General features: G+C 43.9%; 1 protein-coding gene across 1 annotated transcript in view; it reads right to left on the bottom strand.

The window, feature by feature from the left end:
* LOC121280523 (calcium/calmodulin-dependent protein kinase type 1-like) overlaps nucleotides 1-20,257 on the bottom strand; it is a 199,037-nt gene that overhangs the window by 55,619 nt on the left and 123,161 nt on the right. The gene's annotated exons all lie outside the window — the stretch shown is intronic.

Here is a 20,257-nt window from a genome sequence, read left to right as displayed (position 1 = left end):
ACTCTCTTTTTTGGTGTTTTACCTTTATTATTTATTTAATTTCTCCCTATCCTTAAGTTGCTAATTTAATAATAAGCAACAAGTGATAGTTACTCAGCTGTTAATTTAATTCTAAAACAAAGCTAAAAGCTGAAACTCTCACCAGCCAATCACCGGCCTTCCCACCTGTGACATCACTATTTTGTCAGTGTTGGTTTGAATCACCGTTTGGGGCCTCTGTCTCTCTCACCCACTCTTTAGTCACTCTCTCTGTGTGCTGTTTTCACCCAAGGCCGCTCTCGCCCCTGCCACTGATAGTGAAGCCTCTGTCTCACCCACTCTTTAGTCACTCTCTCTGTGTGCTGTTTTCACCCAAGGCCGCTCTCGCTCCTGCCGCTGATAGTGGGGCCTCTGTCTCTCTCTCTCCCACTCTTTGGTCACTCTCTCTGTGTGCTGTTTACCCCCAAGGCCGCTCTCGCTCCTGCTGCTGATAGTGAATACTGAAAAGTAACTAGGATCAGGCCTTTGGGTCAGAGGCAAATAGTTCTACAAACACACGTCAGCAGTGCAAGCAGATTATCACCAGCTCCATAAACGCAATTTTGATTTCTATTTGCTACGAGGCTAAGCTAGTCAGAAATGGCATCAATATTTGATTAAACTAACAAAGAAAATGAACCTGACCCCCGAGATGAGAACAAAAACCATTGAATCAGTAGGAAGAGGTCACTTGTTTGTCACACCTATGCAGGCTTTTCACAAGAGCTGTCCAAATAGTTCCATTCTCCTGTTCTTTCCTCACAGCCTGGCAATTTTTCCTTTCATGTACGGTCAGGACTGACTGGGGACAGTGCGCTATAACATCAAACCCCACTGTTCCCCGAGCCACGACAAATGTGAAAAAGTTTGATGAAACCACCAGATTGCCCCAGTTCTACCTAACTGTTTAATTTAGGTTAACAGAATACCAGCACCAGGTTTGTAAACTTAATAACTAAATAACTGTTTATTGAACAAACGTCGTTAACCATTGGCAAAAGAAAGAAGCATGAACTGCTAATTTCTAAAACTAATTTAAAGTCTAACCCCTTCTTAAATCCCTATATACATACATACAAGACACATAAGATGCACAAAAACATGGATATTAAGGCTGGGATAAAACAGTTCACTAGCACCAATTCCAGAGTACAGGATTCGATGGGTTGATTTTGATCGATATCTTCCAAATTCCTTTCAGTTCTTGTTGATGACATGAGGTGGTCTTCCAGCACTTTCAGTATTTAGTTCACTGGTTGAACATTTGTCTTTCAATATCTCTAACAGTAACTTTCCCCTTTGTTTCTTGACAGCGGTTTTCAGAGAGAGAGAGCACGTTATAGAGATATGTTATGGGGAGGGAAAAAGCCAGCTAGCTATTATTTATTTTTATTAATTCATGGGATGTGGGCTTCGCTAGCTGGACTAGCAGTTATTGCCCATCCTTCGTTGTCCTTGAGCAGGTGGTGGTGGGCTGCCTTCTTGAACTGCTGTGGTCCACATTGTGTATGTATACCCACATACTGGGTATACCCTGTTAGAAAGGGAGTTCCAGGACTTTGACCCAGCGACAGTGAAGGAACAGCGATATATTTCCAAGGCAGGATGGTGAGGGGAACTTCCAGGTGGTGGTGTTCCCATCCATCTGCTGCCCTTGTCCTTTTAGATGGTAGCGGTCATGGGTTTGGAAGGTGTTGTCGAAGAAGCCTTGGTCAATTCTTGCAGTGCATCTTGTAGATGGCACATACTGTTGCTACTGTGCGTTGATGGTGGAGGGAGTGAATATTTGTGGATGTGGTGCCAATCAAGCGGGCTGCTTTGTCCTGAACGGTATTAAGCTTCTTGAGTGTTGTTGAAGCTGCACTCGTCCAGGCAAGTGGGGAGTATTCCATCACACTCCTGACTTGTGCTTTGTAGACAGTGGACAGGCTTTGGGGAGTCAGGAGGTGAGTTACTCGTCGCACGATTCCTAGCCCCTGACCGGCTCTTGTAGCCACCGTATTTATATGGCTATTCCAGTTCAGTCGTGGAATTACTGGAATCTTCCACACACGGGTTTTAGGTCTTGTTCCTTTCAGGCCAGGAGCCATTCAGCTGGACTGCTTCTCACATAAAACCTGGTCGCCTGGCCAGGAGTCCTTTCCAGCACCATCCTGTCTTTCATGGTACACTCTATTCCAGGACTGCAGCATTGTACATATCTCTCATCCTGTTCCAGTGGACATGTCTTTCAACCTGCAGCTATTGTAATTTTACCACAGTCCAACAGAAAAATAAAAAGTTATGTTCCTTACAGTATATATCCTTTTGAAAGATACGACTATCTGCTCCCACCAGATTGAAACTCAGGTTGGAAACTGGATTTCAGCCAGTCACGAGGTTTAACAAAGTGAACGTGCTCTGTTGACTTATGATAGATAATCTGCATTCCAACTTTGAAGATTAAGCTTCCCAAGCTCAACGTTTGTGCAGGAGTTTGTGCTCAGCTCTGCCTGCAGCAAATTGATGCCTGGGACTGACCTGAAGAATATTGTGGGCTCAACACAGATTCAAAGGATAAAAGTTAAACTGAGGCTGGGTTATTTCAGGGAATCCTTTATGGCTGAATTCAAATACATTTATTTATCAAATAGATAATATTTCCAATAAACTGAATTAACCTGGTGACAATACTTTGCATCATGAATGTCTTTAGGTTCCAGCAGGATATTCTAACTATCTGCCAAAGGCTCAGACTCTCGCCCAATCTTAACCTAACACAGGACAAATCATCATAAAACAAATCATTGTGTTAGCAGACTTTGGTTAGGCCTCATTTAGAATACTGACCCCAGCTGTGGTCCCCTCAAATGGTAGGTGATTTTGATAGTTTGGAAATGGTGCAAAGGAGGGTCACAACATTGCTCCTAATTTAAATACCTTAGTTGCTGGGATAGGTTTATAAAGATGGATCTCTATCTGGTGAAGTGTAGACTCAGGAGGTTTAATCAAGGTTTACAAAATAATGATGAGACTAGATTTCGCAGACAAATTATTTAAACAGACCAAGTTAGCAAGGTTCAGGTCTCGTATTTACAAGTTACACAACAGCAGGACTAGATTGGATGTTAGCCCATCCTCCTTTTGCCAAAGGAAGCAGAACCATGGATCAGATTGCTGGCTCAATCGATGGATGCTAATTTTCTGTGCGCCTTCAAGAGAGACCTGTTTCTGGCTGGGATGGTGATCCCATCATACAAGAGGTAGATATACAGTAACTAAATCAAGGTTAACGCAGTCACCTGGACTAGTTTCGATCATTGAAAGGGGTCGGAAAGGAATTTTCCAGATTTTTTTTCCCTAATTGTTCTCGGATTTTGTTTTTTTGCTTCTCCTGGGAGATTACCTGGCTCTGTGTAGGCAGTGGTTATCTGAATCACGGGGAGGCAATGGCATAGTGGTATTGTCACTGGACTAGTAATCCAGAGACCCAGGGTAGTGGTCTGGGGGCCCGGGTTCGAATTTGAATTCAATAAAAATCTGGAATTGAAAGTCTAATGATGACCATGAAACCATTGTCGATTGTTGTAAAAACCCATCTGGTTCACTAATGCCCTTTAGGGAAGGAAATCTGCCGTCCTTACCTGGTCTGGCCTATATGTGACTCCAGACCCACAGCAATTTGGTTGACTCTTAAATGCCCTCCGAACTAGGGCAACTAGGGATGGGTAACAAATGCTGGCCAATGAAATCTCATGAACGAAAAAAAACGCATCACAGTATATAGGACAGGCTAGATAGATCAGTGCTCTGTTGATTACATTCTAGTCGATATTCAGTCCATTGTCTCCAAAGAAACTGGAAATCAAGTTGGGTGTAAATCAGATGTATAACCCGAAAGCACTGGTTCTCACTGGGCATATCAGGGTGTATTCAGCAACAACAACCCCCCCCCACCCCCGGCCCCAAACCAATTGTTCCCTGTCTCAATCCCACTGACGTTCCAATACATTCAGGATAAATTATGGCATGAAAAAGCTTAAAGACAGTTCTGGAGGGAATATTGTCAGCAAATATACAAATTAAGTATCGCTGCGGGGGTGTGTCTTTACAAACATCACAAGAGAAGGCCAACACATAAGAAGCATGTCCAACGTAATCCACGTGTCTGTACTGAAGAGCATCCTTTATGGAAACCTTCATCACTATTTTCTAAAAATGAGGTTAATTACTTTATTGCTACTTTCCACACAATGATACACTGAGAAAGCTATGACAGTAAGTCAATAATTCAGCTCCAAAGACATCCCTCCCATTTGCATGCCTCAGTTGGTAAATGCACCAAATGATGAGGTATTCAGCCTTTCAAGCCAACTTATGTTGACATTGAACCTTCACAGTATCCTCGGGCTCCAAGCTCCTCGTCACTATGAGCTATAGAAGTGTGTGGTCATTACGCAAGTACAGGGCCAGGCTCTTTTGTCTCAGGATTCTGCTGAAAATGTCCAAGTTCATACTTCAAGGCCGATCACTTGGCCGAAATAATGGAGGGCCACCATCACCGGTGAAATTGTACCAAATGAGCTCCTTGAGAAGTGGAGGGGAGCAGCAACGAGGGAAACAATAGGAGGAGGAAAATGAGGGATGCAAATATTTAACAAAATGTTAGAGGCTGAGCTGGTTTAGCCTTGTTTACATTAGATGTTAACAAAGGTGTATTTTTTCTTTGTAAGCTAATGATTTGAAGAACATCCTGCTGCTGTTGTACTGTAAACACTGGACAAGACATCACCCAGTGACTTATGCTCCACTAAGCTAATCAGAATGGGCACTGTATATTCAAACAATGGAAAATCTGCTATCTCACAGGCCTGGAAGTGCTGTGATCCTGGCAGACCAGCCTAACAGTCATCATGCCCCTCCTATCATCACTGGAAAACAAAACATGGTGTCAGACATCTGTCATCCTACTCCTCAACCCCCTCCTATGGCACCACCCCATGCCCACGCAAAAGATGCAACACCTGCCCCTTCACTTCCTCTCTCCTCACCGTCCAAGGACCCAAACACTCCTTTCAAGTGAAGCAGCATTTCACTTGCATTTCCCCCAACTTAGTCTACTGCATTCGTTGCTCCCAATGTGGTCTCCTCTACATTGGAGAGACCAAACGTAAACTGGGCGACCGCTTTGCAGAACACCTGCGGTCTGTCCGCAAGAATGACCCAAACCTCCCTGTCACTTGCCATTTTAACACTCCACCCTGCTCTCTTGCCCACGTCTGTCCTTGGCTTGCTGCATTGTTCCAGTGAAGCCCAACGCAAACTGGAGGAACAACACCTCATCTTCCGACTAGGGACTTTACAGCCTTCCGGACTGAATATTGAATTCAACAACTTTAGGTCGTGAGCTCCCTCCCCCATCCCCGCCCCCTTTCTGTTTCCCCCTTCCTTTTTTTTTCCAAAAAATTATAAAGATTTTCCTTTTCCCACCTATTTCCATTATAAAAAAAAACCCCACTAGAGCTATATCTTCAGTGCCCTACCATCCATTCTTAATTAGCACATTCGTTTAGATAATATCACCAACTTTAACTGTAACACCTATGTGTTCTATTGTACTATTGTCGTTGACATCTTTTGATGATCTGCTTCTATCACTGCTTGTTTGTCCCTACAACCACACCCCCCCCTCCACCTGTCTGTCTCTCTATCTCTCCGCCCCCCACACACACACCTTAAACCAGCTTATATTTCAGCTCTTTCTTGGACTCGAACTCAAGTTCTGTCGAAGGGTCATGAGGACTCGAAACGTCAACTCTTTTCTTCTCCGCCGATGCTGCCAGACCTGCTGAGTTTTTCCAGGTAATTCTGCTTTTGATCTGTCATCGCATGTCTGTCCACTTCCCCCACAGTCAATAGACAGATCATATTTCAATGCAACATTATGTTAGTGTGACAAGCAAAATTTGGGGTTTGAAATGTGTCGTTGTTTATTTGTCTTGTTCTGAGTGGTTGGAGAGCATTTGAATATTTTATTCATGTGCATCCATGTTTTTCTGAGAGAGAACATGAGAACAGGAGATGAAGGATGAAAGGAGGAAATCCTTTACCATAATTCGACTAAGGGAGGGAGGACTAGCTGTAAAGTTCTAAATATAGATATGGTACTCAAATGGCTGGAGAAAGATCCTTGCAATCAACTAGCAGAATAGAGTCCCCAACACAGAAATGCTACAGTTTTCTAACTCAGATAATATCCTGGCAATGCTCAATCAACATTGACTATGACGGCTAGGCCATGTCATTAAAATGGATGATGGTCAACTACGTAAGATGCACTTGTATGGAGAGCTTGATGGTGCCTGTGGACCCATTGGGCAGCCAAAACTAAGATACAAGCATTCATGCAAATGAGACATCATTTCTGACTTCAACATCTAGGACCAAAGCACTAGGCCTGACGTCTCCACACTGGAACATGGGAACTTAAAGAACGATGTCTTCAGACTGCCATAGAAAAGCACCGTCACAAGGAGGAGCATGCTGCTGTAGCCCCTGCATCAGCGAATGACGAATAACCATGTCCCCACTGCAATGACAACGCCTTGCTCAAATTGGACCGTACTCCCACTTGAGAACTCACAACAGATGAACAGCATTTCTGAATCATCGGCAATGATGCAAAGCCAAGGAGAAGAGAGACACAAGTGGAACTCTTTGGTAACAAGTAGCACAGAGGTGCTGAGCAAAGGAAGGTTGCAGGCTATTTTCTTATGTTCAAACAAGAAAATATACTCACTACAGTTTGATACAAATCTGTGTAGTCCAAAATTAGAGACAATTGGTTCAACTTTTCTCTTTGAAAGGTATCACAATTTGTATTAATTTTGTTACTAATTTTGTACTGTGCATCCCTAGTCAAGCAGGAGTCATGGAAAGAATTCTCAAACAGAGACATTTGGTTTGCGGAGTTTGGTTCCTAGCAGTCTGATTGTTTTACAATTGTTCTGATGAAGGATCTGTACCTAAAGCATTAACTGAGGTTGGGATAGGGTGACATAATTGGACCTCAAATCAATATCTTGAAGAGAAGAAAAAAAGGCACGTTACGTACGTTGAGTTAAGAAATACTAAAGGATCTGATGTTGGGATAGATTATAGAACACTACATAGCGCAAAAGAAAGGAGGAAGGCTTAGAAAGGGAATCTACCAGGACCAATTCCTTACTCGGTATGATATGTGACCAATAAGGAAGGATAATATTATTAAATCCAGTTCTGGGTTACAAGGTAAAGTAATTGAGCTCAAAGTAGGAAAACATCGGGAAATTATGGACCTAAACCTAATTAAGCTCACATTGAAAATGAAAGGAGTCATTGATAAAAATGCGGGATTGCAAATGAACAAATTTCAGTGGTACGGAAGGTAGCGTCGGCCAGATGAACTGATATGGAAAAAGAATGACAGTTCAGGCAAAGGATCAGACAGGTAAAATGCAAGGTAAATATATTTTGATTAGGAATAAGACAGAGGCTCTCTTAATTGAGAGTGGGGGAAGAAATAAAGCTCAACCAGGGCATATGATAAACACAGAGAAAATGAAAGAAAACAATAATTATGATAAGAATGGAGAGGAGCAAATAAAAAGATTGGGAGAGGCTGGAGAGCATGAAAGGTTTGTGGGAGTCAACATAAAAGGAAATAGTAAGTAAAATAATAGAGAGAAATAGGATGACTTGGAGATTGTATGAGAGTGGCAGAGATGCTTAATTAGCTTAGTTTTTAAGGCACAAGATGAAAGAATGAGTGTAGAGATACTGGAGGAGGATGTGGAAGAGCCACAGAAATACTCAAAAAGGCATCATTTAAAAAAATTTAATGGGGCTAAAAATAGAAATTCCACCAGGCTCAGAATGTATGCATTGCAGAGGGAGAATGGGAAAGAGATTATGGAGGCACTAACTTCAATTCTCAAAAAATCTTTGGAGATAAGAATTGCCACTGAACAAAAAGTTTATTTTTATTCTTTCATGAGATGTGGGCATCGCTGGTTAGGCCAGCATTTATTGTCCATCCCTCCACAAGGTGGTGGTGGGCCGCCTTCTTGAACTGCTGCAGTCCATGTGGTGTTGAAGGCAGCAGCAAATATTATACCAGGGGAGCAAAAGGATAAACTAGTAAATTTTAGGACAATTAATTTTAACTTGTTTGTGCGTAAATTTAAAGTTAATTCTGCAAGTGGATCCCCAAGACACAGATTGTAGAATATACAGGATGGATTTTATCAATGTAGAATTACATTAGTGAACACAGACAGGACAGAGAGCTTGGATTTAAGGGCAGGTTGTCTTTGACTAATGAAAAACTAAAGTACACGGCATTAAAGCAAATGTAGCTGTATGGATAGATTGATGGCTAGAGGACAGACTGCTAGGAGTAAAGATAAATAAATATTTTTCGGCAGGATTATACCCCAGGGAGCTGTGCTGGGACATCTTTTATATAAATGATGTGGACACAGGAAATAGGGTAGTGATATTGAAATTTGTTGATAATACTAAATTATGGGAATGATAAGGCATGAGGAAGAATGTCAGAGCCTGCCAGGTGACAGACAGATTAACAAAGTGTGCAGATAGATGGCAGATATAAGATTAAATGCAAGAGATTTAGATCAGAAAGGAAGGGAAACATTTTATAAAAGCAGAGAGCTGAGGGTCTGCACAATGCTTAAATCACTGACTTCAGTAATGTAAAGACATTGTCAACATTTAAGAATAGGTTAGTAAGGTGGTAATGAGACAAGGAGAACAGGAAAAACACATGGAATTCAGACTGGTGGAGAATAAACACAAATAAGGACTGCTTGGGCTAAGCAGCCCGTTTCCATTTGTAATTTTGATCCAACTCTATACAACTACAATTCATTGCAGAGAAATGGTAGAATTGGGGGAAAAACAGCACAAGGAAATAGACCCTAAGCTATAAGACCCTTTTGATAGAGTGGAGGAAGTTAGGGACTTAAGGGAGTGCAGGTACTTAGGTAGTTAAAACACAGAACATCAGTTGACATTTTTTGTAACCCACACTCCCAGTTTTAAGCACAAGGCCATTAACTATAAAATGTTGAATTGATATAAGACATGGCTTAGACCACATCTGGAATATTGAGAGAAATTCAGGGCACCTCATTAGAGTCATGGAAATGCTTACTGTAAAGATTGACGAGAAAGGTAACAAAGAGAAAGAGAGGGATTTCAAAAACATTGAAGGTTCAAAGATGTTTATAAAAACATGAAACATTTTGGGAGGAATAATGATGGCTTTGCCATTGATTGGCAAATTTGGTAGCAAGGCAGTAAAGAATCAATATCATAAGAATGAAGGGGCAATTTGAAGAGTTTCTTTTGCACTGGGCTTTGAAAACATGGAATGTTTTCATACAAGTGGACACTGAGACAGAGTCTATAACCTCATTCAAAATGGAACTAGGTTTGTAAAGGAGGAATACAGATACAGAAACTGTAATGTAGTAAAACTGCAATATAGGTCCTCTTGAAAGGCTCGATGGACGAAATCCTTTTGTGCTGTAAATTCCATCATTCTAATTGGCTGTTTGACACAAAAAGCCATTCACATTTCTCAATTTAATTATCTTTTCTGAAGTTTGCCAAATAGAATGCTTGAAATGTTGTCAACATTTTCAAATTTCCCTGTATTTGCAATTCATGTGAAATGCAGTAATTTTCAAGAATTCTTCCAGCATAAGGTAAAAACAATGAACCTCTCCTGGTCCTGCTTTGACATTTGTAACTCTTGACTGGATGCTGAATCGAGACACTCGATGAAGGTTGCAAAGTTTGGCTACTCAGAATTCAGCTGCAGAACTAAAGTTCCAATAATCTTAGCCCTACGTAAGTAAATAGAGGAGGAAAAGTCATTTACCCAGCAATAGGGCTCAGCTGTTGCTAAACAGCTCCAATAAGCCATAAAAATAATCATTCCAAGTAATGAAAGATAGGCACATTGGGAATGCTTTGTCAATGCTGACAAAATGGATTGTGCATGTCCCTGCAAATTTGGTTTGCAAAAATCTTCCTCTTTCGCTTCACTCCGCACTGTTCCCTACCCCTATCCCCCCCCGGCTCCCTTCAAAACAAATGTTCAGTAAAACAGAACATTCTTCTGGCAGATAGCCTAACTCACTAATCACAAGAACATTAATTCTCCTTTCTCAAACACTTAAGGGGAATTTAAAGAATAAATAAATTTATAAATTAAATCCACTTTAACCTGGTGTTGGAAGGTTACTTCATCAGAACTAAATAATTACAATGATCCATTCCCTTCTGAGGAATGCAAACAGGACCCATTTTATCCCACCCCCACCCCGTCTTAAACCAGCTTATATTTCATCCCCTTCCTATTTTTACTTCGTTCTGTGGAAGGGTCATGAGGACTCGAAACGTCAACTGTGCTCTTCTCCGCCGATGATGCCAGACCTGCTGAGTTTTTCCAGGTATTTCTGTTTTTGATTTCCAGCATCCGCAGTTCTTTGCTTTTATCTCATTTCACATGCATATTCTACCTGCCCTGATATTCAACATTCTCAACTTGGAGGTTATATTTAAAGCAGCATAACTATTAAAAATGTGTTTTCATGTTTTTTTAAGCTATGTAAAGAAATGACTAGGGCACCACCTTAAAGCTAACTGATGCTGTTCACAGACAGGTTGTCCCTGAAGTCGACATTCTTTGTTGAAGAGCAGAATTTCAATAGCCTGCTATTCCACACAAAACAGAGTATTCAGCATTGCAGCTCCAACTCACTGGCTTGGGGCAGCTGCCACAAAGGCGCAATGGGGAAGGGTCGCTGTCTAAGACCTTTCTGCCACAGTGCACCGAGGGACTGGGAACTGTATAGAGCCCCTCAGGCTGTACAGCTCAAAATGAACGTCTGCAAATGATTGTAATATTCATTGATTGTATTGATGCACCTCGTGATACACGTTGTAAAAGTTGAACCTGATTGTACTTTTATGATGGTGATTTTGAAATGGTTTGGAATGTTCTTCCAGATATTTTATGAATAAAGTATATTTTTCCAAAGAAAAAAACTCACTGGAAGCTCAGTGCTGTTGTTTCAGCAGGAGTGTGCGATGCTGCACCTCAGCCCCTACAGGCAATGGTCATGATGGTGGTCCCATGGGCCATCGATCTGGTCAGGAGTAAACGACTCTTGTTCCTCCGGCCTGGGTATTCTGCTGTGGGGAGGCAACTTCACCGTCTCCGAGGTTAAGGAGATGGTGGGCGGGCGCCTCCTCGTAGCAGACGTAATGTACAAGAATGCTCCACTCCGGTTAATTAACGTGTACGCCCCAGCTCAACAGGCCGAGCGGCTGGCGGCCTTCCAGCAGCTCCCACTGCTGCTGGCGACCTCCAGGCCGGTCATTCTGGGTGGCGACTTCAACTGCATCATCGATGTGGCTGGACGATCCGGCAGGGCCAAGAGCAGATTGGACGCTCTGACCACTGCATCCTACTGGCTGACTGTCACTTACAGGAAGACCAGAGGGTGGGCAGGGGGGCATGGAAGCTAAACGTGCAACTGCTGACCCCAGAGAACATTGAGGAGCTCAAGAGGAATTACAAAGGTTGGAGAACCGTGAAACCCCTCTGAGTCCCTAACACACCGGTGGGAAGTGATCAAGGGAAACATCAAGAGGTTTTTTATGCTCAAAGGCGCCCAGAAAACTAGAAAGGAGGGAAATGTCCCGACTCCAGAAAAACACACAGAACCTGCTCCGGCTGCAGTCGATGGGGCTCGATGTCAAGGAGGAACTCCAAGAGGTGAAGAGCCGGCAAGCCTCGCTCTTTGCCTCGGAGGCCTCCAAGATCATCTTCCGTTCCAGGGTCCACTCCGTGGAGCAGGATGAGACGTGTTCACATTTCTTCTTCCAAAAGGAACACAGAGAGAGCTCTGTGATCAACAGCCTGAAGGAAGAAGACGGCTCAGTAAAGTCATCGCAGTCCGACATTTTGAGGATCAGCAAATCCTTTTATGCCGGATTGTATGACGTGAAGCCCACAAATAGCCGGCCTCCCAGTCCTCTATCACGGAGGCCTTAGACGACAGTACTCGGGAGAGCCTGGACAAACCGCTAACTCATGACGAACTGACTAAGGCCCTTGAGTCCTTCAAGAAGAGTAAGACTCCCGGAAGTAACAGCTTGCCGGCTGAGTTGTAATCGGCTCTGTGGGACTGGATCGGCCCAGACCTACTAGAAGTGTACGAGAGTATGCTCCTGGCCGGCAGCGTGTCAGAATCCATGAGGAAAGGCATCATCACCCTCATTTACAAGCACAAGGGGGAAAGGGAGGAAATTAGAAATTGGTGACCCATCTCACTATTGAATGTGGACTATAAGATTCTGTCCAAGGTTATCGCCAAGCAGGTCACTCTGGAATTGGTGATCCACCCTGACCAGACCTGCGCTTCACCTGGCAGGAAGATTTCTGAGAGCCTCGTGCTGCTCAGGGATACGATTGCCCATGTGCAGGACAGGGGTGTGGATACCTGCCTCATCAGCCTGGATCAGGAGAAGGCCTTTGACAGAATATCACACACCTACATGGTGGATGTGCTCTCCAAAATGGAGTTCGGGGAGGGAATTCACAATTGGATCCAACTGCTCTACACTAACATCAGTAGCGCAGTCTCAATCAATGGGTGGGAATCAGATAGCTTTCCTATTAAATCTGGAGTCAGGCAGGGCTGCCCTCTCTCCCCTGTCCTATTTGTGTGTTTCATAGAACCCTTTGCTGAGTCCATCAGGAAGGATCTGGGCACAAGTGGAGTGACGATCCCAGGCAGTGGAGGCACTCAGGTCAAAGCCTCCCTGTACATGGACGATGTCGCCATCTTCTGCTCGGACCCGCTGTCGGTGCACAGACTGATCCACATCTGCGACCAGTTCGAACTGGCCTCGGGAGCTAAGGTAAATCGTGGCAAGAGCGAGGCCATGTTCTTTGGGAACTGGGCTGACCGATCATTTGTCCCCTTCACCGTCAGGGATGACGGCCTGAAGGTGCTGGGGATATGGTTCGGAGGGACCTGGGCATGCGTTAGAAACTGGAAGGAGCGAGTGGCTATGGTGAAAAGGAAACTGGGCATGTGGGAGCGACGCTCCCTCTCCATTGCGGGTAAGAACCTGGTCATCAGGTGTGAGGCACTCTCGCTGTTGCTGTACGTGACGCAGGTCTGGCCCATTCCAGACTCCTGTGCGATGGTGATCACCCGAGCTATATTTTGCTTTATCTGAAGGTCGAAAATGGATTGTGTCCTCAGGGACGCGATGTACATGCCTCTAGATAAAGGGGGAAAAAACGTGCCCAACATCGCCCTCATCCTGATGGTCACCTTTGTGTGTGGCTGCATCAAGCTGTGTGTAGAACCTCAGTATGCAAACACCATGTCACTACATGCTGAGGTTCTACCTGTCCCTGGTGTTGCGAAGGATGGGTCTGGTCACGCTGCCGCGGAACGCTCCAAGTAGTTGGACTGAGCTGTACCACCTGTCCCTCATGGAAAATTTATGCAGAGAAACATCTTTGACCACAAGTCCATCAGGCAGTGGTCGGCATGTTACGTCTTAGAGACCCTGCGGGAATAGGAGAGGGTGGATCCTGTGGAATGGTTCCCCAAGCAGACTGTCAAAGTCATTTGGCAGAATGCCTCATCGCCAGAACTTTCCAACAAACACCAAGACGTAGCTTGGCTGGTGGTGAGAAAGGCCCTCCCTGTCAGATAATTCCAACACGCCAGGAGTCTCACCCCCTCTGCACGTTGCCCTCGAGGTGGCTGTGGTGGGGAAGAGACCATTGTTCACCTCCTTGCAGATTGTGCCTTTGCAAAGAAGGTCTGGAGAGAGATGCAGTGGTTTCTGTCGAGGTTCATCCCGAGCAGTTCTGTGACACAGGACTCTGTGCTCTACGGGCTGTTCCCAGGGACACACACCGAGCCAAACATCAACTGCAGCTGCAGGATTATCAACTCGGTGAAAGACACTCTTTGGTCTGCCCGAAACTTGTTGGTCTTCCAGTGCAAAGAGTTGTCTCCGACCGAATGTTACAGACTGGCGCATTCCAAGGTCCAGGACTACATGCTGAGGGACACAGTTAAGCTTGGGGCAGCCGCCACAAAGGCGCAATGGGGAAGGGTCGCTGTCTAAGACCTTTCTGCCACAGTGCACCGAGGGACTGGGAAATTATTTAGAGTCCCTCGGGCTGTACAGCTCACAATAAATGTCTGCATTGCATACTAATTGTATTATAATTGTATTGAAGCACCTCAGAGTGCAACATGATGTATGTTGATAACTCCAATACCATCGTCTGATTGTCTGCATTGACCATATTGAAATGATTGTAATATTCATTGATTGTATTGATGCACCTTGTGATCCATGTGTAAAAGTTGAATCTGATTGTACTTTTGTTATGGTGAGTTTGAACTGTTTTGAAATATTTTTGCAGGTACTTTATGAATAAAGTATATTTTTAAAAAAAAACTCACTGGAAGCTCAGTCCAACAGAGCTAACTCAACGTTAAGTATCCCCAATCACAGAACCTGCTTCCTAGAGTTCATTATGCCAAGATTTAGGTGAAAGGAGACATCACTTGACCTTTGCCTTAAGCACATTCATCGTTTGAACCTTTCGCCACCACATAAGCCTGTCGTACGATGGCAAAACATTTTAAAAGACAAACTACAAGCTTCATGACAATATCATCAACAACTTGTGTTTATATCGTGGCTTTAATGCAGCAACACACCCCAAGGTGCTTCACGGGAGCATTATAAAACTAAATTTCATATCGAGCTACTTAAGAAGATATTAGGACAGGTGACCAAACACTTAGGATGGGACTTTCCAGTCCCGCCGAGAGTCAATGGACTTTTGGCTGACCCGCTGCATCCCCCAAGGTGGTTTCCACCATGGCAAGGCAGGAAAATCCCAGCCTTAATCAAAGAGGAGAGTCGTCAAAGAAAAGGTCGAGGGGGTTGGAGAGGTTGAAGGAGGGAATTGGACAGCTTCAGGCCTCAACAACTGAAAGCACAGCTGCCAATGATGGTGCGATTAAAATTTGGGATGCGCAAAATGCCAGAATTGGAATGGTGCAGAGGTCTGAGGGCTGAGGGCTGCAGGAAGTTACAGAAATAGGGAGGGGTGAGGCCATTCCTTTGAAAACAAGGATGAAAATTTTAAAATCGAACTAGGATTGAACACAACGGTAATGAATGAACGGAACATTAAATGAGTTATGACATGGGCTCAAGTTTAAGGAGGAAGGCTCAAAGAAGGGAGGCCAGTCAGGGAAGTACTGAAGCCTTCATGAAGGTTTCAGCAGCAAATGAGCGGAGGTGGGGACCGAGAGGGACAACACTACTGTGGTGGAAGCAGGCAGTCTTGGTGAGAGCAAGGATACATGGTCAGAAATTCATCTTGGAGTCAGATATGACATGATCTGATTCAACCTTAGGACAGTTGCCAGGGACGGGGATAAAATCAGTGGATAGGGAACAGAATCTCCAAAATAGCTTTGGTCTTCTCAGTATTTAGCTGGAAGAGATTTCTACTTATCTGGTACTGGATATCGGCCAAGCAATGTGACAGATCAGAGACTCTGGAGGGGAAACATATTTGTCTACATTTAAAGTACAAATCAATACCACCATTCATGACGGCCGGAGAAACATTTGTCCCAGTAAGTGCCTTCTGCCTCACTGTCAGTCATTGATCAATTGCTAAATAGTCTGTAAATCAGTAAGGATCCAAAACTGCTGATATTCCTATTCCTCGTTATTCTGTTCTTCATAGGGCTAATCCATGAATCTCATCATTGCAAGTACTTGCCACCTCCTGCTGCAATGGCGTCAATTTGACTTTTGCACATTGAAACCTGCAGAACTCCAAAAAGCTAAAGAATGTGCCCAAACTTAAACTAGAAAAGAACAGTTGTTCCAAAGCACTCCAGATGGTAGGAGTGTATCTGCAACCTTTTACCACATTCATTCTTACCAGCTCTCAAGACGACGTAATGGAGAAGAAGTCTATTACAAGAACTGAGAAATTGGGCCAGATTTTCACGGAGGCAGCGGGAAAGCTGAGTAGAAGTTCCTGACTCGGCAGACCTGTCTCCTTTAAAAAGGTCCCCTCCAGCCATATTTTCATTCTGGGTAGGTGGGGGTGAGATGAGGTCAGACCCGCCATCTCCAGTGGCAGCCCTAGAGCAGCAACAGAGGTGGGTAGATGGCAAGGCCTGCAGGTTAGAATGCCTATCTCCATTTACTGAGGTATCAGGCTACTTGTAATGAATGTAAGGCCCATAAATTGTCAGCCCTCAAACACCCCCACCCCCATGCCCCTTACACAATATCTACTATGGACAGACCTTAGGAACCATATCTTTGAGATGGGCATGAAAAAAATTAAACTTCTAATAATCTAATAGTGCTGACAAAAATATTCAGAGCCAATCAAAAAAGTTATAACCCCTCAAGTGTTAAATCTGTTGTAAAAACAAACATCTATTCAGTAACAACATCAAAGAAATAATCCTCTAATAACCTTTTAAAACTGCCAAACTGTCCACACAATCCTGTTGATACAAGTGGTTCTGCAGCTTCTGAAACTCAGTCAAGCATTCATAATGGCCTTAGCTGTCAAAACAAACCATTGGGAAGCCAAACAATGCAGCCTATTGAAACTACAAGAACAGGTGGCTATGCTTTTTATCTAAACTACGCCAGGTAGCCTGTCAATCAACGCAATCCTGGAGCATTTTTTTTTCTCAGTGAAAACTGCAGATCAATTTATTTTCAAATTCAAAGCACAGTGGACATTTAAATCACTTCATATCATGACATTTAAGAATTCCCAAGTACTGTTTTCTTCAGTTTTGAATGCATAATAGCACTTTTCCCAGTGGGAGGGGTGTTTTAATGTATTTCAACACTTACATAATGCTGATCAATGCAATGCAACAGTCAACTTAGCTTTGCATGACAGAACCTTATGATCACATCGCAGTGAAACCACATCTGACTCACAATAGAGCATCTAACTATTGAAACTGATAGAACGGGTTTTTATTGTATTTCAAAGAATTCCAGGAACAGGAATTGTTTTTTTCCATTCCTCACTTGGGCTTGGGGTTCCCCTGTGGTTCACAACTTCTCTGAGGCGTCATGAACCACTTATACTTACGGAAGAAGTCCGACTTCACAAAACCTGCGGGGAAGCGGAGGCTGGGTTTGAACTGCAATTGAGCCAGCAAGGGTGAGAGTGCTGTATGTGGCAAAAATTGGCAGAAACGGGAATGGGGCAGGAATCCTGGTGTCGGGCCCCATCCCAGTGAAAATCCAGGTTGATAAATTGCTCATAACACATTACCTTTTCTAAGGCAAGATGCTCATCATTAGTGTGCAAGATCACCTAACCCCAAACAAAATGCTTTTCACAGCTTGGCAAGTATTGTAACTTTTACAGGACAGACCTGACTCAATCTTTGCCTTCAAAGTGTGGAATGTAAACATCCACCTGCCGACTCTACAACTTAGATCCAGCGACTCTCTCCAAAATCTTCAGGGCTTTCCCTTCTAGAAAAACATTCCTTCTCACCCACTTAACAATCATACACCCTCTAGGGTAGGTATACTCTTCTACCACTCACTCCCTCGTTATTTACCATTTCCACTTATGAAGCCTGAATTTTTAAGGTATCCAATTGAGCGCAATAGAGGTGGGATTTTCTAATCTTGCCAGATGTTCTGCGCTTTAGGGAATGTACAAGATCAGAAATCGCCATCGTAAAATTTCAGCCAAATATTTGTGGTTGGAATGTGTGCACCATCCGCCCCCCCCAACCCTAACCCTAACCCCTCCACCCCGCCCCCCACCAAGTAGAGTTAGGTGGACCAGACAATAGTTTATGGAGGAATTCACCATCTGTGGAAATAGGTAACAGAGGAATCCTGACTGTGGTTGGATGGGAATCAGAGAAGGCTTATGGCACGGGAAGAGGCCACTTGGCCCATCGTGTCTGCGCCAGCCAATAAACAAGTCAGCCAGCCTAATCCCACTTTCCAGCATTTGGTCCATTGCCCTGCGGGTTACGGCACTTGAGGTACACATCCAGACACCTTTTAAATGAGTCAAGGGTTTCTGCCTCTACTAATCTTTCAGGCAGTGAGTTCCAAACCCCACAACCCTTTGGGTGGTGAAAAACAATCCTCATCTCCTCTCTAAACTTTCCACCAATCACTTGAAACCTATGCCTGCTAGTCACTGACATCACTGCTAAAGTAAATAGGCCCTTCCTATCTCATGTCCAAAGTTAAGCAACTAAGTTTAACAGGTGGCCACATTGAGTACACAAGACAAATAATTATGTCACAAACACCTAATTTTAGTTCTCCATTCTTTATGCAGGTACCAATGGGAAATAATAAATCCTCCTTATGCTGTATTCTTTCCTAAAAGTTTGGGTGAAAATCCTGAAATTCCCTCTCATTGTGGGAGCATCATCACCACAAGGATTCCAGTGGTTCAAAGAAAAGGCCCATCCAGAGCAACCTGTAAGGATGCACAATAAATGCAGCCTTAACACCTTTAATGTAGAAAATGCTCTGCACACTTAGTATTAATCTGGTCCTTTATGGCCTTGAAAGACTGTTGCAAGAACAATGGTATCAGCTATGATCTCTTACAAAACACACTGAACAACAAAAGGAACATTGGACCATTGGATGCCACAACGTAACAGGGCACAGTTATCTCTATAATAAAAGCAAAATACTGTGGATGCTGGAAATCTGAAACAAAAACAGAAAATACTGGAAAAACTCAGCAGGTCTAACAGCATCTCTGAAGATGAAAAAAAACAGAATTAACATTTCGAGTCCTTATAACTCTTCTTCAGAGCTAAAGAGAAGTAAAAATGTAATGCAATTTATACTGTTTAAGGGGGGAGGGGAAGGGAGGGAGCGGCAGAGCAGGTGAAGTTGGATAGAAGGCCAGTGATAGGTGGAGGCAAAGGAGAGATTGCCAGAGATGTTATGGACAAAAGGACAAAGGGGGTGTTAATGATAGTGGTACTGACTAAAGGAGGTGCTGATGGTGGCATTAAGGTCAGAAAGCAGAATGTGGTAATAGCAGGACAAGGGTAAGCACTCTGAAAAGAACAACATGAACAAGTAAAAGAAGGCCCTTGTGGGGGTGGGGTAGGATGGAGGGGACAGTGGTTTGGAAAAAAAGATCGAAAATAGGATAAAAGGTGGGGATACAACAATGAATAAAAATGAAAATAAATAAAAATAAAAATAAGTGGATAAAAAATAAAAATGAAAAAATATAAATTTAAAAATGAAAATGAATATTGTAAAAAAAGGGGATTAAAAAAGGGGTGAGGATGGAGGAGAGAGTTCATGGTCTGAAGTTGTTGAACTCAATGTTAAGTCCGGAAGGCTGTAAAGTGCCTAGTCGGAAGATGAGGTGCTGTTCCTCCAGTTTGCGTTGGGCTTCACTGGAACACTGCAGCAGGCCAAGGACAGACATGCGGGCATGAGAGCAGGGTGGTGTGTTGAAATGGCCAGCGACAGGGAGGTCTGGGTCATGCTTGCGGACAGACCGAAGGTGTTCCGCAAAGCGGTCACCCAGTCTGCATCTGGTCTCTCCAATGTAGAGGAGACCGCATTGGGAACGGCGAATGCCAAATTCAAGGTGGTGCAAGTGAAGCCCTGCTTCACCTGAAAGGAATGTTTGGGCCCTTGGATGGTGAGGAGGGAGAAGGTAAAGGGGCAGTTATTGCACCTTCTGCGATTGCATGGGAAGGTGCCGTGGGAGGGGGATGAGGTGTCCAGGGTGTCTTGGAGGGAATGGTCCCTACGTGATGCCGATAGTGGGGGTGAAGGGAAGTTGTGTTTAGTGGTGGCATCATGCTGGAGTTGGCGGAAATGGCAGAGGATGATCCTTTGAGTGCGGAGGCTGGTGGGGTAAAAAGTGAAGACAAGGGGGACTCTATCATAGTTCTGGGAGGGAGGGGAAGGTGTGAGGGCAGAGGCGCAGGAGATGGGTCAGACACAGCAGTTATTTCTGCACCATCTGCAACACCCATACTTTTATAGTTATGCCAAAATCGCTAGACCTACATTGCAACAGATACAGTACGTGTGCTGGTAAATTGACAGTTAGCTG

Source organism: Carcharodon carcharias, chromosome 7 (assembly GCF_017639515.1).
Source record: "Carcharodon carcharias isolate sCarCar2 chromosome 7, sCarCar2.pri, whole genome shotgun sequence".
NCBI lineage: Eukaryota > Metazoa > Chordata > Chondrichthyes > Lamniformes > Lamnidae > Carcharodon > Carcharodon carcharias.
The sequence above is the reverse complement of the archived record's forward strand: the minus strand, read 5'-3'. Positions and strand labels throughout refer to the sequence as shown.